The sequence below is a fragment of the Zosterops lateralis genome (genome assembly GCF_965231275.1).
Source record: "Zosterops lateralis genome assembly, chromosome: 4".
NCBI classification, from domain to species: domain Eukaryota; kingdom Metazoa; phylum Chordata; class Aves; order Passeriformes; family Zosteropidae; genus Zosterops; species Zosterops lateralis.
The window spans coordinates 58,444,651-58,465,491 of record NC_139765.1 but is presented as its reverse complement, the minus strand read 5'-3'; positions in this window follow the sequence as shown (position 1 = coordinate 58,465,491).

Here is a 20,841-nt window from a genome sequence, read left to right as displayed (position 1 = left end):
ATGCTCAAAGTAGAGATATTAATTGAATTTATTGCTAAGAAAATTAAAGCACAATAATGAGAAATAAAAAGACCTTAAAAATACCTTCCTCCACCCCTCCCTCCTTCCCAGCTCTACCTCCTTCCCCTGCAGAGGCAGGGAAATGGGGCATGGGGGTTACTGTCAGTTCGTCACACATTGCTTCTGCCACTGCAGGGAGAGGAGTCTTTCCCCTCCTCCAAAACGAGCTCCCTCCCACAGGAGGCTTTTGCTGTTGAACCCTTCAGACATGCTCCAAGATTGAATGGATCACTAACACAAAGCTGTTATCTTAAAAATGTTACACAGAGGTACTTATTTATCATTTCTCCAGTGGCAAAGTAGATTTAATATTTTATAGCCTACAGTCACCAGAATCAATATTCTTACACTGTGATCCATGTTAGCTGAAAAAGTAAAAAGTTTTTTCCTGTTACCATTCCTGCCTATGATGGTTTCCTTTTATTCTTATTAATTTGAAAACTCCTTTTTGCTTACTTAAGGCTAAAATCTTGAACTGTAAAATACAAAACTGATAAAATATTCTCTGGTCTGTTAAAAGCCTATTAAGGTGTACTAGCACCACTAGCAGGAATTGCATCCACATTTCTTACTTTTTTAGATAAGAAGAAGCCACTTTTTTCTTCCTTGCACACTGTTTTAGTGTTTTGTTCACAGAGCCACAGAATAGATAAGATTGGAAGGGATCACAGTGGGTCACCTGGTTCAACCTTTCTGCTCTGTCTTGCCATCCTAGAGCACATTGCACAGAATTGCACCAAGATGGTTCTTGAAAATCTCCAGAGAGGGAAGCTCCACAACCTCTCTGGGCAACCTGTTCCAGTCCATGGTCAGCTTGACAGTAAAGTTCTTCCATATATTCCGGTGGAAACTTCCTCTGCATCAGTTTCTGCCTCTTGTCCTATTGCCTGGCACCCCTGAGCAGAGCCTGGCTCCATCTTCTTGACACCTACCCTTCAGATACTTATATACATCAATGAGGTCTGCTCTTATTCTTGTCTTCTCAAGACTGAAAAGGACCATCTTCCTCAGTCTTTCCTCATAAAAGAGATTCTCCAGTTCCTTAATCATCTTTGTTGCCCTCCACTGGACCTGCTTCAGGAGCAACATGTCCCTCTTGTGTTGAGGAGCCTGTGATTTGTAATACTCCATGCTGCTACAGGAATGTCTTGAAAGAATTCTTATCAGTGCTTTGTTGGGTCTGCTCTCATACTCTGAAGTGTACATCTGTCTCTAGAAAGTAAAGGTCAAATTTGAGCCAACACATTTTTATTTTCAATCTGTTTTAGTACTTTATGTTTTTCTTCCCTGATTATAACAGAGAAATAATTTCTAAAGGATGACTGATTTAGTAGACTAAAGCACACGCATCAATTATTGTTTTACTACTTATTAGCTAAGCCTTTAATTACCACTGAGGGGACATTACTGTGGATGCAGTGATGCCAGTAAATTGCAGGATTTATTGCCTTGGTGGTAAAGACAGCCCATCACAAGGCTACACCCTGAGAAATGACATGGTTGTGAAAATACCTCACTTTATTCACAGGTCCAGAGAGGCCACAGGAAAGGTTGCAATTGTAGTTAATTTGGGAACAATAATACAGTACATAACAAGTAAAATTCACAATGTCAAATGGGAAGAATGGAGGAAGGTAGCACAACTTACAAAGTTGATTGCTGTGATCCATTTAATACCTATTTAGAAAATAACACAGTGTTTAAAGCCAAATTTCTCTCCTCAGTGTCTGAGTTTAGAGTAGGTCATTCATCTCAAATGACACCAAGTTAAGTGGTACAGCTGTTACTCTTGAGGGAAGGTGTGCCTTCCAGCGGGATCTTGACAGCCTTGAAGAGTGGGCCCTTGCAAACCTCAGTAGGTTCAACATGGGAAGGTGCAAGGCCCCATACCTGGGTCAGGGTAATCACCAGTATCAATACAAGATGGGGGATGAAGGCATTGAAAGCAGCTCTGAGGAGAAGGATTTGGGGGTGCTGGTGGATGAAAAATTGAACATGACTTGGCAATGCATTCTTGAAGCCTAGAATGACAACTGTATCCTGGGCTAAATCAAAAGAAGTGTGGCCAGCCTGCCTCACCCTGGGAGACATTTCTCCCCCTTTACTCTGACCTTTTGAGACACTGGAACAGGTTGCTTAGAGAAGTTTTGATGCCCCATCCCTAGCAGTGTTTGAGGCCAGGTGTGATGGGGCTTTGGGCAGCCTGGTGTAGTGGAAGGAGTCCCTGCTCATAGCAGGAAATCATTCTATGACTCTGGGATCTCTGTAAAAGGTACTTAACTCTAGCAACTCTGTCATACTGAACAGGATCATTACACGATAATGCAGGCAGTCAATTAAGGAACTCTTCTCAGTAGGTACATCTATTTAATCAACAGCAGCAGAGACATATTCTTCAGCATGACCTGCATTATGAAAATATTGATTTAAATCATTACAAACTCCAGCTATCACTCTTCCAAATCTCTTGCAGGTGTACTTCTCCATTAGGATCCTGAAACTAATTTATTTTCCATAGCAAAAATCAAGTATTCCTTTGTAGTATTTTGGCAGAGGTAGAAAATACTGTGTATCCAATTTTATCTCATAGAGTGAGTCTAAAGTGAAAAAGATCTTAACCACAGTGAAAGCTGGATAATTCTCACATAAGTATGCTGAAGAACAAAGAAGAAGAATATTCCGCCATAATTGGCCACTCTACTCAGTTATGTGTTGGAATTCTAGAGGGAATCACAGATTTGTAGCAGGAGGTCTGAAAATCACAGCTAGTCAGAGAAACATAAAGGAGCCCTTCAGCTGCTATGCCCAGTGCTTCCAGGGAAATATTTGCAGGCTCAAGGACTCCTCCATGTCCTAAGGAACATCTGCAATTATGCTCAGTCTCACTGAGGGAAGAGAACGAAGTTCAAGATCAGTGAAGGAGTTCCTAATATTGTTCCTTGAATATGTATATGAGAGTCAGCTGTGGCCCTGTCCAAATGACAACTAGTGCAGAGATGAAACTTTAATGTCGTTTCTCAAGAATTTAAAACTGGAACCAAAATCATAAAAGCGATTTTACTTTTTCATATTTTCTTTTTCATTTCTACTGCCTGCAAGTAGCTATGAAGTATTTCTGTTCTTCCAAAGAAAAATCCCCCAAGAAAGTTTTTAGAAGGCTGCTTGGGAGTCATAAAAAAATTTTATCTCAGTTCATATCAGGCAAATTAAAGTACTTACATATGAATCAAATTCTGTTCTCAAATACACACACAAGGCACATTAGAACAGTGTAAATACACCAAGAGGTCAAATCTGGCAATTGAAATACTTTTGGAAATGAAAACTAGCTGACAAAGATAATAAAACAGAGAAAAAAATTAATACTAGATATTAAAATGCTGACTAATATTCTAATTCCTTTTGTACTTATCAGCAAACAAAGACTAAAGCATGAGTAAAATATTCTTTCTGCTGATGGAAAGAATTACATCACCTTCTCTAGAAAAATACCTGAGCTATTTTAAAGCTCTTCTACACTTTTATCATGAAAGTTTAAATTGCATTTGTTGTTGGAAATGATGTGGGGAAAAAAAGAAAAGAGCAATTTTAAAGGCTTGTTAAAAAGGATGATTGCAACCCTTTATTCACTTGAGCCAAAAGGTAATTGAGAGAAAGTTGTTGATATAGAGCAGAATGTGGGAAGAGATCCAGAAGGTACTTTGTTTTCTCACAAAGGCAAATGTTACATGCTGTTCCCGAAACATGGAAGTTTACAAAATCCTTCCTTTCTTCCAAAGTTCCAACCTCCCTCTATATTCTCTGCCTATCAGAGTGAAAAAAAACCATAGTATTATTTGTTTCAAGCTGTTGTAGCTGTGGCTCCCACCTATGGATATACACAGAAATACTGATTTGTTTTCTTTGTTTAGTTCCTTATTTCTATTTTAATTATTAGTCTCAACCAAAGTACCAGACGAGATGTAAGACACCCCCCCCTCCCCCTCAACTAACTTCATCTTTTTAAAAAAACAATGAAATCTAAAGGTCCCTGTCTGCCAGAAGGATGATGCTCTTTGGCAGTGTCAGACCAACCCTCCAGTACCTAAAGGAGTCCTGCAAGAAATCTGGGGAGGGACTCTTTACAGCGGCATGCAGTGATATGACAAGGGGGAATGCTTTTAAGCTGAAAAATGGTAGGTTCAGATTGGATTCTAGGAAGGTATTCTCTCCTCTGAGGGTGGTGGTGGTGGTGGTGGTGGTGGTGAGGCAGTGGCATGGGTTGCCCAGAGAAGCTGTGGGTGTTGGATGGGGCCCTGAGCAACCTGGTCTAGTGAAAGGTGTCCCTGCCCAAGGCAGGGGGGTTGGAATGAGGTATTTGAGGCCTCTTCTAACCCAAATCACCCTATGATTCTGTCAATCTATGAAGAAAATGCTGATAACATCAGAAAGTTTCTCTTTTCTGTCCACTCCTCAACAGTATAATAAGAGTCTATTTTTCTCCACAAGATATGCTTTGTTGACACTTCCAGTCCCTCAAAGCTGCAGAAAATCTGCACTTTACCAGGCCCATGCAGACCTTGCCTAGAGCATACCCAGGTGTTTTTTACAGAACCAGGTACAGGGACCAGTCCTTGAGAAGACCTCAAAGAGGCCATAACTCTGGGCAGGCAGATAATGTTTTATGGTTCTGATATTGAAGTATTATCAAACTATGTATTATGTTCAATAGCAACCTCCCTCATATGTACTAACTTTTATACATTCTGAGAACAGTAGGGGTTTTTTACGATTTATAACTGCCTAAAGGGTTTTTTACACTACTACAGGGCATGTGCGTGCCACCAGCATGACACTATGGACAAATTTCAAGTGCAGGCTCCAATCTATGCAATAAAAGAGCTTCAGGATGAAAGTATTGTTAACATAAATATTCCTACCATCACCAAAGCAACAATTTTTCTCCCAACTCATTTTTAGACTTCTAAGTGGAGCCATTTTAACTGGATCTTTTATTCCCGGAGTGCTTCTCTAAATGCTTTGCTTCAGCAGGCAGGGCTCTAATCCATGTCAGAGCTCTTCTAACTTGCATCAGGCAGCATGGCCTTGATAAACTAAAAATAAAGGAAAATTATTCTTCCACTGAAGATGGAGAGACTTATTTTTATGTCACTTTTAGAAGAACACACTGTAAAACTACTAATCAACACAGCAAGTGAAATAATAGGAAAGCACAGGGGAGAAAAAACATCCTCCACAGACTGTGGAGGCAGTAGAAATAGTCCCTTTCCAAAGAGGATATAAACCAAACCAGTTTCTGTTTCTCTAAAGCAGAAAAGAAAAATCTGGAGAGTATACTTATAAGACTTAAAATAACCAACAAGTGAAATATTTTTAAAATAAAACAATTTCATAATGAAAAATATTATTTACTTCCTTCGTTTCTGGATAGCTTCATTAACAACACAGGAACTAAACAGAAATATAGATAATCAGATTATCAGGACTAACAAATAAGTACAGCCCCATTATTTATCATGACACTTCAAACCAAATATTACCTAAGATATACTTAGTTGGACTAATTAGTCTAGGAGATAAAACCAGATAAACTATCTAGTAATTAGGCAACCATGGAAGCAGCTCTATATGTACCATCTCCACCATGGTCTTACTATAATAATACATAAATATTATATAAATACCCATGATCATCTTATTATACTAAAATAAAGTAAAAATAAAATTTAAAAAACCATATGAACAGGAATGTTATCCATGACAATCAAATTAATTCTTCATTTCCAAGTATTAGTGTAAATATCTGTAGCCTTCCAGTGTTAATAAATCAAAAAAGCATAAACAACACAGACATCAGACTGTTTATGTGAGGAATCTACTTTCTTAAAAAGAGTTCTTGATTCTGTATAGCTGCCAGGATTAAAAATTGAACTGATACAGACTGAATCAGAAGGAACATAAACCTAATTCATATTATTATATTAAATAATTTTAATTTTTCCTTATCACCAAGGAAATGACACTGCTGTATCATTTCTGAATAAAGCTGTAGTCATTTCTGTGAACATAGTTAGATTGAGCTCACTCAGGAGTGAGTAAAATGCCTAATGACCAGTTACCCAAAAAATCCTCCTACTTCCTATTTGACATTTGGAAGGCTCTTCAACACTTTCATCAGTATTTCTCCTTTTGAATTTATCATGTATCAAATATACAATGAAATACAAACACACCAGCCTTCTTGGAAGACATTTTGACTGATATTCACAGGCTCATGCATTTTTTATTATGTCTACATGACTATGACTAATTGGTTAAAGATGGATCTTGAATTCCAACTTCTTACAGGAGCAAGAGAGGTTTTAAGACACAGCCACTATTTACAAGACAGCAGAGTTACTATAGGAGGAAGAAGGATGCTCAGAAGGGCAAAGACATTTTCCTAAACTAAAAATATCTGATGGATTAAACTCTGTCTTTCTTGTGAATACTGTCACTTTTAAATTGAATAGCACAGAGTTAACTTTCTTGAAAGTCCATTTTGAAAAATTAATAATTTATAACCAAGATTTATATTTTCATATTTTCATTTAAAGTATTCGACCATTTTGATTTCAGCAGAAAAAAAGCAAACCTACACAATACCTTTAGCAGAACAAAGTTATTCAGAAAATATAGGAGTGTATGAAATAAAAAATAATATTCATTTTCTCCATCTTATTTGCTTTGGGACACAGTTTCATCAGTTGTTTATTGATTCATTGTATAATTGGAAAGTTCACAGGTACACAAATTTATTTTTTCATAAGTACTACCTTTGTAAAGACAAAGATCCTGTTTGTAGATTCTTTCAGAGTTGCATTTTCAGATTTGAGGTAAATGAAGGAAAGGTTTTTTTTCTTTGAATAAGAGTGAATTTACACAAGGTTAGTTAAGTCATGTGATTTAATTAACAACATTGCTTTCTGTGATTAGTCCAGTATTTTAAAAATACAATATAAATGTAAAGTAAATGCTTAGAAATGTAGGTGAAATTCTCTTTTTCAGACCAAGGTTCTGAATGGTAAGATCAAAGATGGATTGAAGCACTTTGTCTGAATAGAGTAATTTTCACTTTGTTTTTCAGATTGCTACTGTAGTAGAGATGATGACAGCTGGTATGAAGTTGTCTGAATCAGTGATACTAGAATGCAAATGCATGCCAATACTTTGCATAAAATCCACAAAGCAGAGTTATTTATGCATATGTCTTTTGAGATCTCAGCATGCATATTGACTTGAATTGACATACTCTCTTTTTGATTTTCTGGTATTATATTTAAATGGAAAGCTAAGAATGAGAATATAAAATCAGGCACAGTTAAAAAGAGGGCAATGGTGAAGAAAGGTTCAGCTCATAACTGAAGTCAAATATTTAGTTCTAGTAAACAAATATATTTAAGTAACTTTTCTGTATCCAACTTCATAGTTGTTCAAAGGGATGATAGTCAGTTTGCGAATAGTTATGAATATACTGAAAAGAAAATTTGAAGACAGAAAAGGAACATAATAAACATTTATAAACTGTTTGTTTTACCAGGTGGCAATGGCTGACTAATTTGGAGCACACCATTTTATCGGAAATATATTTAGAGCTGACTAGTCTACATGTCATTTGAAATATAATTTATACAAATTGTAGCTTTTGATGAAATTTATATGTTTTTAAAAGATTACACAGGGCTTTAGTCAATCAGCTAATTTTGTCAGAACTATGAATCAGACTTCAGTGCAATGCTTTGAAAAAATCAATCATCTCAAAACTATCTCCAGACAGTGTAATGTTAACTGTTTTGCAAAAATCATGACTCTGAAAGACACAATTCTAAATCATTATGGATAAGAAATGACAATTAGGAGTAATCAATGTTTCAAAAAAGAACCTGAAGTGCAAAGGAACGATTCAAACCAATTACTTTTATGGTTGTAGCTATAAATGGGAAAAAAGATTATATTCTTAATGGCAGATTCTTTGTCTTGATTAGAAAAGAAAGTGCACTAATGAGACTTGAACTAATAAAACATTTGTACTAGATTCAGCTGTGAAAAACTTCCTCCTCTGTCACAGTAGGATGGGCATGAGCACGTAAGGGGACAGAACAGCAACTGTGATAGAAACCAGGGAAGTAGTATTGAGTTAAAATAAATATTCAGTCTAATTAGACTTGTACAACATTTCATTCCTCTTGCCTTTTTTTTTTTTTTTCTTTTTTTAGAAAATTATAAGGCTGTGACTAGAATTCTTAGGACAGAAGGTAATGTAGTGCTATATGTGTCTTTCACAGCCAGCAATCACTGGCTACTGAGGAAGCATGTGTGACTTACTGCCTGTACCATATGGTTAATAATCTCAACATCACAAATCGTTCTGGTCTTACATGGAAGCGTTATGAACACTGTGGGATAGAACATGAAGTGGAGGGAGAGAAATGGAAAAGTGTGCTACAGATTGCCTCAGTTAAAACCAGAAACGCAACTCTAGACTTACCCGAAACCAAACAGGATGAGCAGAAGGAGATAAACCTCCACACCTTCCCTTTTTAACCAGCACAAAGCCCTGTACTCACCGTGCAATGTTTCAAAGACAGGCAATGAATGTTTCATGTGGCTGGTTAGAGAAACATGCATAGCAGTGTCGACAGCAACACAGCATGAGGTTGGGGTAAAACAGACAAACTGCTCCTACTTATTTGAATCAATGACAACATGGCTCTCCAGAAACTATGGGATAAAAAGCAACACAAGTAATGACAAAACTGAAGAAAGATATTAATTCCTCTCACTCTCTGAAGATGCTGCAAAACATGTGGGTATGGGTGCAAGTGTGCATGTACAGCCAGATGGAAAATCATTTACCTGAACCTCCAAATTCACTGGGTAATAATGATATTAACACCTCACTCACCATTTAACACTTCAGAGCAATGAAAGTATAATGCACCTAGACTTCTCCATCTTTAAAACTTAATTTGCTAATCCTAAAAATGTTAAAAGTTTCTCCTTTCTGTGTTCAACTCTCTGGTAATCTACTTAGCTGTTCAGAGAGTGTGATATATGAGAATAAATCATGCTTTCTTCACAGAAAGTGGATACAGCCTAATGAGTGTTAGAGTGTTGTCTCCTAAATTACTTTTGAAGGTATGAATTATGGAAAGGCATAAACATACATGGTTAAAGCAGACTTAAAATTCAAGTCCTCACCCTCACTTCTTATCCCTCTTCCACTTCCTGGATAGATGCCAAAACTCTGAATTTGGAACTCAAACCATGGAAACTATTGGATTTCTAATCTCTTCTGACATTGTTAACAGCTTCTGTTGTTTTTTGATTTTTTTTGGTTTTGTTTAGCACATACTTGGGTGCTGAAGCCAAGTGTGATCCAGCTGCCTAAAGCAAAGTGCCCAATGCTAATTGAGAAGCCTTTGGATAGCCAAGATGCCTGTCTAGAACAGGCAGATTATGACACAGGGTCTCACAAAAAACCCACCTCCTCTGTAGCAGTAGCTGGTGGTTGGGGGTGTACCCTAAAGCTACTCTACATCTAGAACAGCACTAAATGCCGAGGTTTGAGCAGCAGAATATCATGCCTCATGGCTGATGACACTCCCTACGAGGGACACCTCAAGAGTTTTATCACCTAAATCCCAGGATTAGTATCTTAGCCAAGGGAACTTCTAATTATATTTATTTTGTCCTCTACTAGAAGCGCAGTCAGATCAAAGTGTGTAATGCTCAGACTCCTTGCATATCCATTCTAAGAGGGTTGGGAGGCTCCCCCTTGTTTAGATGTGATCTGATTTCCCAGTTAAGACATCTCCATTATGTCCAATGCTCAAGGAAAAATTATAGGCACAAACTGGAGCACCTTTTGGTGGCATATTCCACAACCAAATCAGGAATGCTTTTGAAAAGCATTGCAGTGCCTGGTTTGGTTTTCTTCCAAGGAGAATCTGTTTCATGGGTACCACAGCTGCCCTCAGAACTTACCTAACAGACAGTAAATGAAGTTTACCAAGGTATTTGCTTCAAACCTGCATTATTGCTCTGCACTATGTTGCTAAGCTACATCTGGTTGCAATGCTCATTCAAAACCTAGATTTAGCCCAGGGCCACAAGACCAGACCATTTATTTAGTTTTATCAGCTTCACTTTTTGGTGTAGTAGTTTCCATGGTTTAGAAAATGTTATATTTTTTAAAAATGCATCTCTCCTGCCTTTACTGGCCTTTGTATGTCACCCAAGGCTCCAAATCATCATGGGTACCTGGCAAAAAACAGGTTAGGACAACTGAGCTGATGGCCACTACCTCATCTTCCATAGTTTCATGCATTTCAAGTTCCAGCTACAGTTCAAGTATTCAAAAAGCCAAACAGGTTTCAAGGAAAGTGTTGGCTGAGTTACAATAACTTCAAGCTGATATCTCAGTAACTTCAAGAGACAGCAGCTAATTTAGAAACATTTTGGTGATGACCACCAGACTAAAATAGCCTGGTTTTAAACAGTTCTGTAAGGGTGAAGTTATTATCAGGCTCAAACAAATCTTGTATTCATCCATCTGGAACTGAATCTAAAAAGACACCCCCTACAAAATCAGTATTTGTAGCTCACGTCATTATTTCTTCTTCCCCAGTCTACCAAAAATATAACACATAGTGCTTATTTGTCCACTACTACAAGTGATATATCACACTTAAATAAATAGTATAGAATGTCTCATTCCTTTCATATCTATTTTTTATTGAAAGATGTAATGGACAGCTAGTGAAATGGCAACTCTGACATCACAACCACATTCATCATTATCATGGTCTCAAGGATGCTGTTGCTGTAAGGGGGCAAGTGCTAACACACTTGTAGTTACTTCTAACCCCATGTAGAAGACTTCTGTTTTTGGCTTAGGAATCAAGAAGAACTAGCTGGCAGGGTATGTTCAGTCAAACCTGTTCCTACAGTATCTTTACCATGCATCCATCATACCATGCATCCTCCTTTTCACATATTCCAGTGGACTGTATGAGATTAACTTAATCACTTTCATATAGTCTACCCAAACTACCTAGTGCTGCTGGGAGTTTTTTATAAATGACTCAAAAAAGATTCAATTAATCCAGCTAAACCCAAAAAGGTATCATATAATTTTGTTAAGAACAGGTACACAGAATCTTCCATAGATCAGAAATCCACAGGTAGATGAATTTTCTATGGAAATCTCTGACTCATACAGAAGCATGATAAGCACAAAAGGGCTGTGTCTCTTTAATTTTGTGAAGAAGAAATTTCATGCTGATGCAATAACTAAACCACACAAGCAGTGAAGTTTCAAGTTTATTCCTACCAATTAATTTGGAAGGCATAATGCATTTTCCTTTTTAGTAGACAATCTTTTTTTCCCCTTGGAGGCACCAATATTTGAAAATTGATAGTAGAAGCAGAAAATCAGCCTATAAACTAGTAGCTTGCTCTAAACAAGAAAATCATCTTGTTTAGAGCAAGCTATTAGTGAATCATCAAATCCTGCATGAGATTTTGTAGTAAGGAATAGCTCAGGACTAAATGTTCCTCATTATTTGTGGGCAGTGCATAGCACAAATGCATAAATTAATGTAAACATTGTAATCCCTAGGATGCAATCTCATTTGCTAATATTCGTTGTGGGGGAAATGGTTGGTTTGGAATTTGGTTGATCTTTACAGTGCCCATGGGAAGATCTCTCAGACAGTTGGTTTCTTCCATCGTGCTTTAAAGTCCAGTTCATTTCTGAGTGGGTAAAAACTTTGCTCAAGTCAGTGGTTGTTCAAAAAATTATAACATTTTTCTCTTTGATGTAAAATGAGGCAACTTTAAGAATAGTTTCAAGGCTTGTTGGAAATGATTCCAATTACAAACACTTTATTATACTGTTCCAGGGCAATCAACATGAATTGGTTTTAACAGTTACCCTTTAGTTACCCATTTCTCATGTTGCTATGACCTCCCATAGCTGGGCACAAGTCTGAATTGCAGCAGTGAAGCTGCAATGAGAAGCCATGGGGATACTTTGGAACCCATTATTACTTTGATCAAATGTAAGAAATGTTGGGCCTACTAACTTTGCAGTCAACAATCAACTTTTCTGCCCTTAACTGTCATTATCACGAGTTAATCCCCATAATGTCCTGGTTCCTGCTCATCATAAAACACGCATTAGAAACATCAAACTGGTGAAAAATGAATGATGAGAAAGGAAAGGTTTTCCTCAGATTTTATCAACACTTTTTTATTAATATGTATGAATTATATATTAACCAATAAGAAGTCAGTACTGTTTAAAAGGATTTAATGCTGCCTCTTACATAAAAACCCCCTAATTTTCAGTTACTGATTTGTTTTCAGCCTGCTTATGTAGGGCCACTAGAATAAAAATGGGAATGTAAGGTGTTTTTTCTGAAAATTCTAATGTGAAAATACAATAATTCACAGCTTTTATATTATAAAACATAGCAAAGAAGACAGAAGCATTGCACATCACTCAGTTCAGACGACTTTTATGTTGAAGTCTTGGGAAGAAATTAATCATTGCTGTAAGTAGGCAGAACACAGCTGGGAATGGCTGAATTGTGCTTGCAACCAAGGCAAACTGAACAGCACTCTGTAGGGCAGCTCAGCTGGATTCATGAGCAGTGAGAGGCTGCTAACCATCACAGCTTTTAAAACACCACAGTAGTAAAAGCCCACCAAATGGCTGCAAGAAAGTGTTTGGTCTCAGACCCAGTGGGAATTTCCTCAGATTTCAAATAGTGGGGGCCATATGCCAAGATCCCTGCAGCACTTCCTAGCTTGAAAGTAAACAGCTGAATGTATTTGGCACAGTTTTTACTACTGCTGCTCAAGCAGCTTTTGTATGAGTTTGCGCAGCTATCATAGCACTGGAATTAAAAAGAATTCTTTTCTAAGTCAATAATTTTTTGCTAAATCTCTGGGAAGTTTGTATAGGGAAAGTATGAATTGACTAAAAACCCACCTTAAAAATAGATAAAACGTGAAGAGATTTTTTTCTCATCTCGAGCAGAAATCACCCTCCAATCATCCTTCTCTATAGAACAACAACGCTTCCAAATATGGGATAAAGTAGGATGTGCCCTTCAAAATTCAGGAAGGACTCTTTTTCTCCTTTCCTGTATTAATATATTTCCATCCCAGTCTTAATGTTGTCAATGTTGCAGTTACTCTAAGAAAGACACTTTGTTTCCTAATGCACTAATTATTAAAATAGATAAGTTGCAAAAATGCAGATTAGCCCCATCATGGTCATGCTGGCATGAGAAAGGCCAAGTTCAAACATCATGCCAGAACTCCTTGGTCTGCAGCTGACTGACACCTGGACATGCTGCAAATGATGCCTGACTTTATCTTCAAGACTGAGATTACCAAAACATTACAGCACTGAGCAGTGTCAACACATCTACTCCAACAGCTGTTTTGCTGGCAGATTCCAAGGAGATCTCTTATCCTAATCTTATAATGAGATATTAATAGCAACCTCAGAGAAAACTGCTTGCTTTTTCTCAGAGAGAAATTATCAGGAAGTGCAAAACTCCATTTATGGTAGTATACAGCATGGAAATGCTGGCCACAAGGAAAGTGCTCTCCAGCTCCTCCTCTGCAAGTGGGAAGATGCTCCTGGGCTATGTCCTTCTTCCAAGAGGAAAAATTGAACATTTAAAGTCCAATACTTGGTCAACACAAAACTGAAACCAAGACAATGGGCTTTGATGATACTTTTATATGAGGAATAATAAGAAAAATTTTTAATTTTGCTTGCATTAATGAGAAAAAAAAAAAAAAACAAAACATTGATCATGTGTGAAAGGATAATGAAAACTACTTATACTGTGATGCTACAAGTTCAGTTTGTTTCATAATAGAGAAATAATGAAGTGGACTAATTCTAAGAGAAGGGACAAAGTCATAAAGCCCAGTCCTCTCAAAAGCACACAAGGCTCTTCTTTCTTGTGTCTGTTAAAAAGTTCTCAGATATTTTCTGGGGAAAAAAAGTCTTTGTTCAAGGTTACTGTTCTTAGAATTCATAATATCTGTATCTGAGCTTTTTAGAAAAGTAGTGTTTCTCAGAGCCGTGTGAAACCTTTCCACCTAGGTTCAGTTTCTCCCAGGCATCGTATATGTGTATATTGAGGCCTATCTGCCAGATAAAAATCAATAACAATGCAGGTTAGATGTGCAGGTGGCAAGAGAAAAAAAGACTGTGTGAAAGAATAAACATTCAGAGAGCACAGATGCCTGTTGCTGGCTGATTTCTTCAGGACTCCTAAGCCTACAATAGATCTCTCAGCTATTGATCCTTTTTCCTTGGTATCAAAGAGATGAACAATCCCACTGAAGTTTTCAGGAGCTGACGGATGCTATGAAAGGCTTTTCACAAGAACACTGATAGATTCCTTGCCTGTTTCTTCAGCTGAAAAATCATATGGCTTCACTGTTGAAAGAAACAAAACAGAAAACAAACACTGAGGAATTTTTTTAACGTGAAATAAGTATTTGGGTTGACCTTGCCTTCCAGATGCAGAGAATCACATTGTTTCTGTATGAAAAGCAGGTTTTGGTTAAGTTTGCAGAAAATAACCATTGTTTTTGTCAATAATTTTGAAACTCTTATAAGCCTAATGTTATAATCAGAGTTTTGATAGTGGGTTGTAATAGTTAAATTGAGCTAGAATGAACAGGAATTCTTCAATATTTTCAGCACCCCAGAATACAAGCAAAAACCTGGGAGCATTTTTGACAAATTAGGCCTGAACAAGTAGGATAGAAGTGAGTAGGCATTTTTAAGAATGCCTTCTGTCAAGGTAAATATATGTCTACTCTGATAGCACCAATGAGCAACTTCTCTCTATTAGACAAGTCAAATTCATTCAAAACTCTACTAGGTACTGAGTCTCTATCATGCTTTGTATAAACAGACAATCTAAAAAGTGTAAGGAAAATTTATATATCATGGAAAGAAATGGAATTCTCCTTTTTTCCCTCTCCCCTATTAAGGTTATTAGTGTCATTATTTTCCTCAGTGGTATAAAAGGAAAAAGACTTTCACAAAGTAATTCCATGTCTTTATGCATCTAAACTCTCAAATTGGATTACTTGGGACTTGAGCCAATAGAAGAATTAAAGGAGTCAATGGGAGGGTTAAATGATGCTTTGATATCTAGCAGGGTTTTCCCTCAGATGACAGGTTGTTCATAAGGATGTACAGGACTTCCATGCAGCCTTTTTGCTAAAGTCACTGCCAACTGCGTGAAAAGGACACAAGAAGATGGCAAAAAGCTTTGTAATCTATTTTGCTAACCAATTACAAGTTGTATACTAGGGATATTATCCAAAGCAATACTAGTTTAGCACTCTGATCAACACTAATCTCTTCCAAGCCTTGTTTCTCAGCAGAGAGCTGAGCTTGTTCCAGCAGAGAGCCCTTTCTGTCCTGCCTTTCCCAACGCACTGGCCCAGAGGCTTGTGGCTCTGGTTTGTCTCAGCTGCAGGTCCTGGCGCAAATAGAGGTCAGCACTGACACTGCAGCCTGGCCAGGGAGACGGCTGGGGGTACAGGGGAAAGGTCTGCAGCACTGCACTCTCACAAGCGCTGCAGCACTGCATCCTCTCCCACGTCTGCAGCACTGCACTCTCACAAGCGCTGCAGCACTGCATCCTCTCCCACGTCTGCAGCACTGCACCCTCTCCAGTCCTGCAGCACTGCACCCTTTCCAGGATTGCAGCACTGCACCCTCTCGAGCCTCTGGGTCCTGCCGGTCCTTGCACCCCACCCACTAAAGAGCCGCCGGGGCTGTGTGGTCACACAAACCCAAGGGTAGCCTCGTCTGGTCTCAGCAGCAGGAAAAAGGCTGAAAGTTTTCCTCTCTTCCTCACTGAAGTAATTCTTGGTTTGTGAAGTACTTCCTTCACAAAGAGAGTATACTGTTTAAATGGCTGAAAGCTGAATCCTAATGCGGGCAAAAGATGCATTTTTTCTTATTATCTGAGGTTGGCAGAAATATATTTACAGATGAATCAACTCATTTTCCTGGGCAGAGAGACAAATCAAATCCCTAGAGCTTCATACCACGGGAAATGCTTTGGAATGTATTCCAAGTGCTCCTTTATAAAATAACAATGCAGTTTTGAGCCAGCAGCTACTCATCAAAGTATTGATCCTTTCCTGGCATAACAACATCTTGTTTAGATGATGACATAATGTTTCCAGTAGAGCCAAGGGCACCTCAGCCCCTCTACAGACATGCTTGAGCACACTGAAAAGAGCAATGAGATGCAGGGCTGATGAACAGCTCCTTGCCTTCAAGAAAGGAGAACTTGAACGCAAACAAGGATTTATTAACATGTATGTTTGTTTCCCATTTTGAGATGAGTGAAAATGAAAGTAAAATATTGAAACTTATAAATACAACAGAAAATTTTCAAAGCTAATTTAGATACTGAAAGGTTACAGAACAGCAAGGTTGTTAGGAAAAACATCATGACCAAATTCAAAGACTACTAAAGGCAATTTTATCCTAGATCCATCATTTCTAAAACTAGATGAAAAGTGACTAGTTTCATCTGCCATAATAATTTTTTCATTATTTTTACTGCATTTTACTGGTTTTCAGCCAGTTACTGCCACCTATTAGCAATGAAATAAAGTGGACGTTTTCTTCTATTGTGCAGTATGAAAGAGAGAAAATTGGGATACTATAAAAAAATGCATGTAGCTGCTGCTGTGGTGATTTATTCCTTTGCTGTTCCCATATATTCACACTTCATCTGGGTAATTATTTAAGAACTATGAAGAAATTGCCTGTTACTGTTTCCAAAGGAAAAGGTTCCAAGACAGGCCCCCCTGCCATAAAACAAGGTGCCAACTCTTGTGACTTCTCAGTGATGAGAGACAGAGCAAATTTCCAGACAGAAATTTAGATTTTCGTTGGATTGAAACTTATGTAGAGCTGTGTGGCCTCCTTTCTTCAGTACACAAACACAGGAAAGCTCATTTTGAGACTTAAGACACAGCAGTTCAAATAAATTTGTTTCATTAAATTTCCTTTTGATAAAAAAGATGAGAAGTCCACTATTCTTGGTGATACTCTAACAAAACCACATTTTAATTTGATTTCTAAATAAGAGTAAGCATCTGCATCTAATATGCATTCATATATGTATATATGCCATATCTAAACCAATATAATACTGTCAAGAGTTTAATTCAGCCAAAGAGAGTTGAATGATACCAAGAAATTAAAAACAGAATAGCTTTCAGAGCACTTAATAGTTTGTGCAGCTCAAGTGATGGCTATGATCACCTCCTCTGATTTTCTGCAAAAAGAACACAGATTTTTCACACAGTAAAAACCTCAGTCAGGAGTGATGAATTATAGTTAAAACATAATTTTAAAGCAAAAGTTTTCAGCAATATAACTGAAACTAATAATACTTTCTCTAGCATTACTTTCCAACAACTAATTCATGTTATGGCTCTGCTACATTATAGAGTAATGATTGTCATTATCATTACTTAAACTTTTAATTTCTGCCATGAGTGATTTTGAATATTTAGAGCATTAGCAAAAAAGGTTAGATGGCATTGACTGAGAACTGGTACAAGTAGAAGAGCATCACATACCAATTTATATAAGCCATAGACAACAAAGATGGTATGAGATCAGACCGATAGTAATAATAATTACAGTGTTATTAATATGAGAACAAGAATACAGTATGATACGAGCTTTTTTTTATTTTAAGGTTTGTAAAAGAATAGACAAAGCTTTGTTTGGTAGAAATCCATCTGTTCTTCCCTCAGCTACATTAATTAGTCCAGTATAAGACACAATCTCCTTGAGCAAGTCTTTCCTCTCAAAAACAAAACCAAGAAGGAAAAGACACAGAAGTTTTCAAACTTCATTAATATTTCGATATTGTTCCTGTTCTACGGGCCATGGCTAGGTTTCAGTGTTGGAAAGGTCTAATTGAAAAATTACACATTTAACATATTTGTTTGCTCTGGTTACTTGTGAAATCTTATTTTAATGATCATGCTTACTGGAATTATTACCACTATACTTCGAGATTTCAGTAGAAGAGATTAAATCTTTGAGCTCTTTCAATTTAAAATGGCTTTAACTTCTGAGAGCTTTTTGTGATTACCTTATCATTTTCTCTTCAAAACTTAGGGACTCTCTGGTGGTTTTGCATCAGTATTTTCATTTCATTTCTTGCACTAAGATTGCCAGTCCTGAAACAACTGTCAAGACCATTCAAGCAAAATTGCAGATTTTCATTTCAAGGTTTAGAAGCTAAGCTGTTCTCTTTTATTACTTTACAACATGATGCTACATGCTATGCTATACCAGAAAGTGATAAGAATAGAAAAATGCTTAAATCTTACATTTTATACTGAGTTATCTTTTTTCACTTAGCTGAAAACTGTCTACTATTCCTATCCGCTTCTCAAAAGTAACAAGATCTAAAAAGAGAAAAGTAGTAAGTTTTGATTTTTTTTTCCCAATTCCCCCAACAGGATTAAATATGGGAAAACATTTATTATCTTCAGCTAAAGGCTACATTGTAAATCCAACTCACTAACAGAATATACCTCTTGGATAAGGAGCAGCAACATCCAAAAGCAAACATATAAAATGCTTTGTTACCTTTATCATAGATTTTCATCCAAAAATCTGTAGCTACTCCCATTTTCTTTGCACTGTAATTTTGCTTATGTCTCTTTCACCAAGCTCTCAACCTCTCTGCTACTAAAACCTAAGCCTTGCCAAGACTCTCACTAGTAAAATGGGCAGCTCAGCCAAAAGCATTACCCCAGGAGCACTCAGTAACTGTTTTCTACTGAAAGTCATGCTGGAAAGACTCTGTTACTGGGACTCCAGCTGCATTATTGTCATTACACTCCTTGCTCATGTTTACATTTGCTCTCCAGCAAAAGCATACACAAACCACAAAACTAGCAATAAATATTCAACAATGGACAGTTCATGAGACCTGATAAAGACTTACCTTATAAGTAGCAAATTCCATTCCTCTTTCAGAAGAAGAAACATGGCTTTGATACAGCTCACTTGAATTGAATAACGACTATAATGTATTACACTGAAGGTACTTCTGGAAATGATATCTCTGCAATACACTGTAAGGGGAGCTGCAATTTTTAAAAAATTATCAAGTATTTTTCATTCACCCTTTACTACCTCAACTTACTCTACCACTAATCCTTTTTTACAGAAATTGTATTAATATGATTTTAACGCTGAAAATATGTGGAACACTAAGAAAGAAGGGAATAAGACTTTTCAGCTCAAGTGTACATTTCAAGTGCTATGCAGAGAAACTCTGAAATGAGATTAAAAAGCAAAGAGTGAAACTTAATTACCTTCTAATACACATTTGGATCAAAGAGAAACTAATTGAGAGATAAATAGGGTCAAATAGCATGGTAAAGGCTTTGCTATCTTCAAGAAACACTAATGAAAATGAATCCGTCCCATAGACACAAATGATATGAAAAAACACTAACAGGGGCTTTGAGACATAAAAAAATGTGTCAGTGCTAGACTTAGATACAGAGATCCAAGAGAAAAGCATAAAAGCACTGGTGATGAAGCTGGATAGTCAAAGACAAGATTAGAGAAAAAAAAAAATCCTGAAGCCCCAAAACCCAAATCCTGCAGGTGTCCTGCAGATGAGATAACAAATGTGTGCTCTCAAGATAAGTGGTAGATATCAATTAACACACAACTTAATGCATTCTAATACCTGAAAATATCTGCTGAAGATAATCCATTGAAATTTCTATGTATCCTCCTGTCTCCACTCTTCTTAGATACAGGGGAAGAGTTAAAGATTTAATTCTAAAGAGCTTTTTTTGACCAAAACAAGAAAGGGACAGGATTGATGCTACTGGCATGCCAAATGCAATGCCTCCCTGCTGAATACATCTGAAAACAATGGACCAAACACAAAAAGAAAGACAGACTGCCCAGAGAATTAACTAAAATAATGAAAAAGTAAATAATGCCAATAAATACTTCTGTCTGTGTCTGGTGTTTTTCCTGAAATTTGAGATTAGGTTGTCCATTAGGAGAAAAATACCAAAACAGAGTGGTTAAACCAAAGCACTTAAGCTTGCTGTTGAATTCCTTCTTAGAGTTCAAGACACTCCGTTTCAGGTGCTTTCTCTAAAAATTTTCAATAATACAAACTGTGAAAAGAAGAAAAAAAGTGAGGCACATAGTAAGATGATTATGGCTGTTTAAAACAGAAACTTAGGATTTGAGAGCCCTACCCACTCTCATGTTACATGCCCAAATCTAGTTTTGCACTCAAGTACATTACAGATGATTCTTAAGGAAAAAAACCAAACCACTTTGTAGATTCAGAAAAGCTCTGGACACATATCTTCTACATTGTCCTTGTACATGCCCAGTTTTTTAGCCTAAAGCAATAGCTGTGCTATTTGTTGTGATTTGCCATTAAAAAAAAAGTTTCTGTGTCTTTCCAAGGAGCTGCCTATTCTTAACTGATCTCAGAGAAATTGTATTGCCTATCTCCTCATCAAATCACTGTACTAAGCAGGTCTCCTGGCATCTCTAAAGCTCTCCCAGTATCTTGAGACCTTTTAACTTCAAGAAACATAAACTAATGCTCCACTGATTTTGCTTTTCACCCTGTTCTGATAGTAAGTTGAACGTGA